The following is a 7520-nucleotide window of genomic DNA, read 5'->3' on the forward strand; positions in this document are numbered from 1 at the left end:
AAGAAATCAAAACATCATGTCAACTATTTGACTTTTCCCCCCTACAATAACAAAATAACAACTAATCTATTCTTAGGCTCAGGTTGGAGGACAATCCTGAATAACCTAGAAACTAAGAAATCACATAGAGGAGTTGTTTTTGTGCCTTCAACTCCAAGGTGGATAAAGAAATTCTTCATTATCCTCGTAAGGTAGCCTTGGCTTTAGCGCATAGTACATAAATAGATGACTCCTCGATGAGTGTTTCTATTTCAAAGTGGTTGTGCCACTACAAGAGAAGTCACGCTGTCAATGCTTGTTATGGCCATCGAATACAGTATCAGGTTCTGCAAGGGTAGTTTTGATCCCACTGTGAAGACTGCATAAAATACACCCCTAAAAGTTGATTCATTGGTTTGCTTCTGTCTAAACACCAAAAATCTATCAAAAAGCTTTTATCATTTACCATCTATATACTGTATGTCCTTGGATTGTAAACAGGAAACTATTCGTACTCAGTTACAATCCAGTGTTGCATTGTCCACATATCACAGATCTCTAATACACATTTCACAGGGTGGATCAAATCAATCAGGAGTTTTGAAGTGCTTGATGTTGAAAACAGTGTTCACTGTTTTCTTACTCCATTTTCAGAAGTAACAGTTTCATCCAGTTGATCTAAATTCATACACTGAAAGCTTTCATTCAAACCCAGGATAAGATCAAGTGTCAGGCATTATTTTTTTAATCTTACACAAAGCACAAAAGTTCCCCGTCATTACTTTGAAAGTTTCTCACGTGAATCTTTTCACACTTCGTTGAGCACTTTAGTGGGGGCTTGATTCAACAATGTCGTCATGTTTGTCTGTTTGCACATTGCCAGAAGTTTCTGAGTGATTCCACAGGCGATAATGATTAAATAGACATTTTTCTTTTTCCTGAATGCCCACCTCTGACTCCCAAGTGAGCTTATGAGGCTGAGGCGGGTCGGTTGGTGGCTCTTTACACCAAAACAAACCCCTCCATTGTAACTATTAGTCTCTTCCCATGCGTGGCTGTGTTAATCATTACTTGTCATAGCCGTACTCAGACATAAAAGGATGCATTGAGAGGGATGGAATGAGGAAAATGTATGAGAGGCTCTTTTTTCCTCTCCTTTTCCTCCTTTTTTTTTATCAACACACATTGCCCTCTTCGTGGCATCATCAGGGATGAGGTGCCACCCCAGACACACAGAGGTTTGTGTGGCCATGTGAATGACTGTTGCTTTGAATCTGTGATAACAGTCTGCGATGTTCAATGCCGACATGGGGTGATAAGTGACAAACAATGTTAAAACCTCATGACAGGCAGGTGCAGCATGAACTCCAAATAAAATTCCCTATGTGCCATCTCCAACTATGAGATGCATGTATTGTATGAAATCTGCAATTACCTTTCTTTCTAAATTGATTCTACCTCAGAGACGCTGCCAGCAAATACTTTACAACCTTATATGATCTGGCCAAGTGCGAACATTATTGCTTGTTGATTAAGACTGTTATGACTGGTAAAGTGGGACTTGGGTCAAACAGTGTCTGTTTACCTTAATACAGGCGTAACACTGGCCGTGCAAGACACTGACTCTGAATGTAATGGTTCGGATTTAGGCACACTTCAGTCTTCAGTCCATGGGATTTTTTGTTTAGTTATTTTAGAGTATATATATTGGTAAAAAGTATTGTCATTACACCAAATAACAGAGTAAATTATGTTTTATGTGTTATATTGATTATGTATGAACAAATAAGTGTTCATTCATACACCATTCAACTATATTACAAGACTATTAATTTAATTTATCCATGAATATCTTAGAGTATCTTAAACCTAAAACATATGCAGTACTTCAACTTTGAAATTCTCATTTCATATTTTTTTGATTATTAGGAAATTTTCAAGTCACGAAGTATGAAGACGGTTTGAATAAAAAGAAAGTGTCCAGGATCCCAACCAAAAAAATCTTTAAGATCATTAAATTTTATGGGCTCCTGTCCAGTTGTGCCTAAACTGAACAACATCAAAATATAACATATACTCATCTATTAAACAGTATGACAATATAGTAAATAAAAAGTGTGATAAAATTATCATTATTAAAAAAGTGTTCATTCTTGTTTTACCTCAAGTTCTTTTATCGTTTTAATGAGTGAAAGTGGAATGACAAAGTAGAGCAGTGCTTCAGACACCTCTTCTGATATCTTTGACAGTATCACAGGCTCTTTTTTCCTACATGTCCATTTTTTGTGGTCCCACTCAGAAGGCGTCTCAGGCATGGGATGAAAAAATTCAAATTCCTTCATTAAAACCATCAGAGAGCAAAATCGCAGTCAAAGAGGGGAGCTGCACCCCAATCCTCCTTCTGTTCATTTCTGTACCCTGAAAGCATGTATAAGAGTATGTATGTGTGTCTGTGTGTGTTTTTGTGTGCAGACTGGTGGTTACATGCTATGCCTGGGCTCTTCAAAGGACTCCGACCCTCATGTCAGTGGGGCTGGCAAGTGTCGGGGTCCTTATCAAAGGGCCGTCCTCACTCTGTCTGCCTGGAAGCTCAACTCCGACAAGAGGCAGGGTCATCAAAGGGGACGGCTCAGAGGGAACGACGGTGGGTGACAGCAGCCTAGACCAGGGTTGAGACGCCTGCCTCGAAGAGGGGGACTGATGACAGATAGGCGTGAGGGTGGACCAGGGGACGGGGTTCATTTGGTTGACCTTTTAAGTGCCGGTGACATGGACTGTTTCCCTGACAAGCTCTTCCTTTGCTCTGTCAAGTAAGCGGTGCTCATGGTGCATGATCTTACAAGATTCACTCCCTGCTTTCTCAGATAATATGAACTTTCTGACATGGAGCCACTGCGTCTTGTCTCTTGGTGCAAGTGAGCCTAAAGTATTGGTTCTCTGTGTGGAGAAAATATAGCCACTACAGTCAGTAAAACATTGACTGGCTGTCTGTGGCTGATTATAACCTCTTTCAATTAGGTTGGTTCAGATTATGACACTACAAAGTTCATACATTAATCTCAAGAGCAATAAAGACGGTGATTTGTTTATTTGTTAAATCTTTATCGCATCATGGTCCTGGAACATATATCTGGTTATAGAGCTGGTATAGAGCTGGTTGTTAAATTTAATGTTTATGGTAGTGTTGAATCAGGAAGCAAAATCGTTGTTGAGTATTTTGTTCTTCCCTTTGTTGCTATGTGGTTTATTTTCTTTAACACTTTAAACATCTGCTTCAGCTATACACATTAAAATAAGACAATGTGGTCAGTCTGATGAAAAAGAAGTTTATATATATATATATATATATATATATATATATATATATATATATATGGGAGTTTTCTACATTTGACTATATTAAAAATATATAAATTTGTCCAATCTTTCTACTCAGTTAGGAGTCATAGTGATTTAGAACACACACTAGACATAAATTGCTTCAAAACAGCATCAAAATCCACATTTCAGGCTCTTTTTGAAGGTGTGATGTATTTTATATTTTCATATCATCAACGGTCTTTGGGTAAAAAAAAAAAAGAAAGAAAAAAAAAAACCATGAGAGAACTTCCAAGTAGAAACTTCTACTTGGAGGAGCCAGCAATGAAAAATACATATCCTCCAAGAAACCAATTTAACACCTTTATGATTGTTCAGGCGAATGGGATCAATGCCAGGATCAATCGCTTAGCCCATAGCTTTTGTTCAAAACCGCTGCATAAGATTAATGGGATTTTTCAGAGAGAGAGGTAGAAAGAGAAAGAGAGCGTGGGTGAGAGGTAAAATGAAAGTGCCATACGGGGAATGAGAGAATGAGAAAAGACTTGGGGGAAATTGAGAAAATAAAATATAGTGATTAAGAGCAGATATTCCCTGCATTTCTGGGAAAATGTAAATTAATTGGAAATGGAGCATTCAGAGGCTTGCTGACAAAAGTAATGTTTATTCATAGCCCCCTGCCAAGAGTGGAGCAATTATCATGGTGTGTTGAGTCAAAACAGGCCAATGTAGTACAATGTACCCCCCCCCCCTTTGTGTGACTGGGTTTTGGTCTCGTGCCACAAGCATTGTTAGGCTTCGTACAGTACGGCGTGCTTTAACGAGAGCAGACAGCTGGATCTGATTTTAATAAGTAGTTCCATTTTTGATGTAGCCTAATGAACAGATTAATGGAATCTCCTTCTGTGGAGCCTTAATGAATGGAGAGAATCATGCTTTTTTTTTTTTTTTTTTTACATGGGGGGAGAACCCGTAGACATACAGACTGTGAGTTTATTCGCCTCAAACGACTCGTACATAAACAATAGCCGCTCTGCTACGTTTCTCTCTCCGTGCTGGACGAGAATCAATGCCGTCTCAGAGTACTACAGGTGAGGTTTGAAGCTGACATCAATGCCCGTGCATCTCTTGCAGCCATCCTTTGTTGCAGTCCTTACTTGGCATCTGTTCGCCTTGAGCCAAACAGGCCCTATATTCACCTGGGAATAGATATTAATTCACCTCGAACAGCGCCTGTTGTTCTCAGAGCGATGCAAACACTTAATTATGTCGCATCTGAATGTGAGCAGCTTATTTTCAGTTTAGTTTGGTAATTTAATTGAAAAGAGTCACAGTGAGGGGCCCTGTGGCAAAAAACGAAGATTTTGTTCAACTGGTTGGTCATAACTGGAGTGTTTTTTTTCCTCTACTGCTGGCCTGTGATGAAATCTTAAATTGGGGGAGCCACTTCTTTGACATAAGGAAAAGCCTTGGAAATTCATTGTTAAATGCCATAAATAGAGCTGCATCTACCAAACAAAAAATGCAATCAATAAAATCCCTGAGACGCTCCAGCTATGTGATCTGGTGGGAAGGTGGTTTCAGTATGTCTATGCTTCAAACTTGGTCTTAGTCTCTTCCCTACACTACAAACACACACACGCACACCACACACACGCACACGCACACACACAGAGACACACACACACACACACACACACACACACACACACAACACACACTTCCTCAAACCAGCTCCCGCTTATCACAGCATAAACTTTGTGTGAGCCTCGATCTTACGGCTGGTATGAAGATAAGAATGCTGGGAAAATAAGCAGGTGGCACTGCTAGTATATGGGGTGAGAGGGAGGGCATGCAGAGAGGAATGATAATGCTGGGGATAATAAACTGAGCACCCAGCTTCAGCCAAACTGTCTTTGTCAGTCAGCAGACAATATATGTTGCATGCCTGTCTTTTAGGATACAAGCTTGGCACTGCGACTTTCAATTAACATGATCAATAAATGATCAGAAATATATTGACATTCATTGCCCGTACAGCTGGACAACTGGATAATCCAGCTAGGTATTAAATTTGGGATATTCTTCTCCTAAAGATAAGATTATATTTGAGAAATGAATCATGTTTAAATGGCAATTGAAATACAACCATTAAAATCTCGCTTGTTGTGTTTACAGATCATTCTTGGACAGGGGACATTTTTGATGTGTTTGAAATGGCAGCTTTTAAATGGCATTTTCGTACTTTTGTTATGATTTTGTCAATCATTCTTGAGGTTTTTCCCAACATTTTGTTTGCCTAACATCTAATCTTATGCTGTGTAGTATTTCAAACTTTTTTTAAAATCAAAATGACTCTGGGAAAGAATCCGGTTTGTTTATTCCATGTCTTGAAAGTTAAATGTTAACTGTAGTGGAGTGCAGACGGATCATAAGACAATATGCTTAGAAACAAAAAATATTAATACACCTGTTTAACACATCGATTTCAACACCAGGGTGATTGCCTTACTGCAGTGTAAATGTTTTTATGTATATGTGATGTTATATGTGAATCGTTCTTTGCACGTCCATAATGTTTCTTGTCATTTGCACCTGTTAACTGGTTGCCTGTGTCTGTAATCCAAATACATTAGCTAATGAATAATGCCTGTGGCTTTATCTGACCAAGCACACAGACAACCTAGCCTGTTATTGTGTCCCCAAACATCCATAGAGATACCCCACACCATTTGGAAGTTCAGAAATTACCACTACTGTCACAAGAAGACCTTGTGTCTGAAGAAAAATCACTTTAACAACTTCAAGAAAAAATTGTTGTGAAAGAAATTTGTTTTGCTCTTTGCAGTCCAGTAGCTGGTTCTAAAACAGATACTGTGGGGTCGGGGCATCTTTTGTAATTATCCCTGGAGATTTAGGGAATGGTATCCCAATCCATGTGTGCATAATCAGAATCCTTAAATATGCTATGTTTAAGTATGTGCAGGTGATTCTGCAAATACGCATGTGCATGATTTGTGTGCATAAAAGTGTACACAAAAGACAAATCTGAAAAGATGAATGTGTATGTGTGCAATGGCACTTACATGTAGTCTGTGGTAATTAGCAGTATGCAAAGTTATCCAAGTGAGATATGAGGTGATACAGAAAGTAGGATCTTCATCATCTGACACACAATATACCAGGCTTTTAAGACCTTACAACCACCTGGTCCAATAACTTTTCTTTAGAGTTGTAAAAAAATAAATAGGACCAGATATTTTAACATTGATATCATCATTCAAACACAAGAAACGCATTAGTCACAGTGTCATCTGGGGGGCATGTGGGAACTCTGGATTCATCTGATTTGTATTTTTGGTTTTCAGGCATGAACTAGATAACATTTTCAAAGCACCAGTAGAAAAGTTTCCTCTCAGTTAATTGTTTGTAAAATTATTTGAAATCAGTCAGAAATTTAACTTTGAACATGGTTGGTTGGATGGAATTGAATATGAGTAGATATATATTTTATTTGATTTAAAAAAATATTGAAAGGATATTGCTTTGAAATATGATGCAGCAGCTTTGTAGAACATTAAATCTTTTGCTGACTCTTACAAGGTGTCCTAGAAATTCTTTATTGTTGCTGATATTTTAAAGTTGTTGTTGTTTTTGGTTCTTTTTATGAACCATTGGGAAAGCTTTTTTGTGAAACTGTGTGTACCACATTTTATGAACTCTGTGAGCATTGAAAAGCGGGATCCAGTAAGTAAGAATGAATGCTCTATTGTGTGTGTGTGTGTGTGTATGTGTGTGTGTGTGTGTGTGTGTGTGTGTGTGTGTGTGTGTATGTGTGTGTGTGTGTGTGTCAAAAATAATGCTAGTGTGTGTCTAAATGTGTGTCCACATCTGATCGATCTGGCCGTGGCACTGAGATTGATTGGTTCCCACGGTGGCTGCATTAATATACTCTGGAGGCTGACCTTTGACCCTGAGAACACTCTGCTTTCGATTGGCCGTGCTCTCTTCCTCTTTCCATCTTTACATCTTCTCACCCATTTATACATCCTTACAAGTTTTTTCTTGTCCCAGGCTTGAGGTACAAAGAGAGAAGAAACATACCAATGATTTCCCTATTAACTCCTGCTGAAATAAGAGGCAATAAGACGTGGGCCTTGACCAAACTCAGGAGTAATACAAGATCACATACATGTAAATAGGATGCAGAAGTTGCTGCTGCA

At 38.6% G+C, this 7520-nt stretch overlaps 1 protein-coding gene across 1 annotated transcript in view; it reads right to left on the minus strand.

Annotated features, from left to right (window-relative positions):
* The window catches only part of nr5a2 (nuclear receptor subfamily 5, group A, member 2), a 74849-nt gene that overhangs the window by 25666 nt on the left and 41663 nt on the right, over window positions 1-7520 (minus strand). The window lies entirely within an intron of this gene.

The sequence above is a fragment of the Antennarius striatus genome, chromosome 7, assembly GCF_040054535.1.
Source record: "Antennarius striatus isolate MH-2024 chromosome 7, ASM4005453v1, whole genome shotgun sequence".
NCBI lineage: Eukaryota > Metazoa > Chordata > Actinopteri > Lophiiformes > Antennariidae > Antennarius > Antennarius striatus.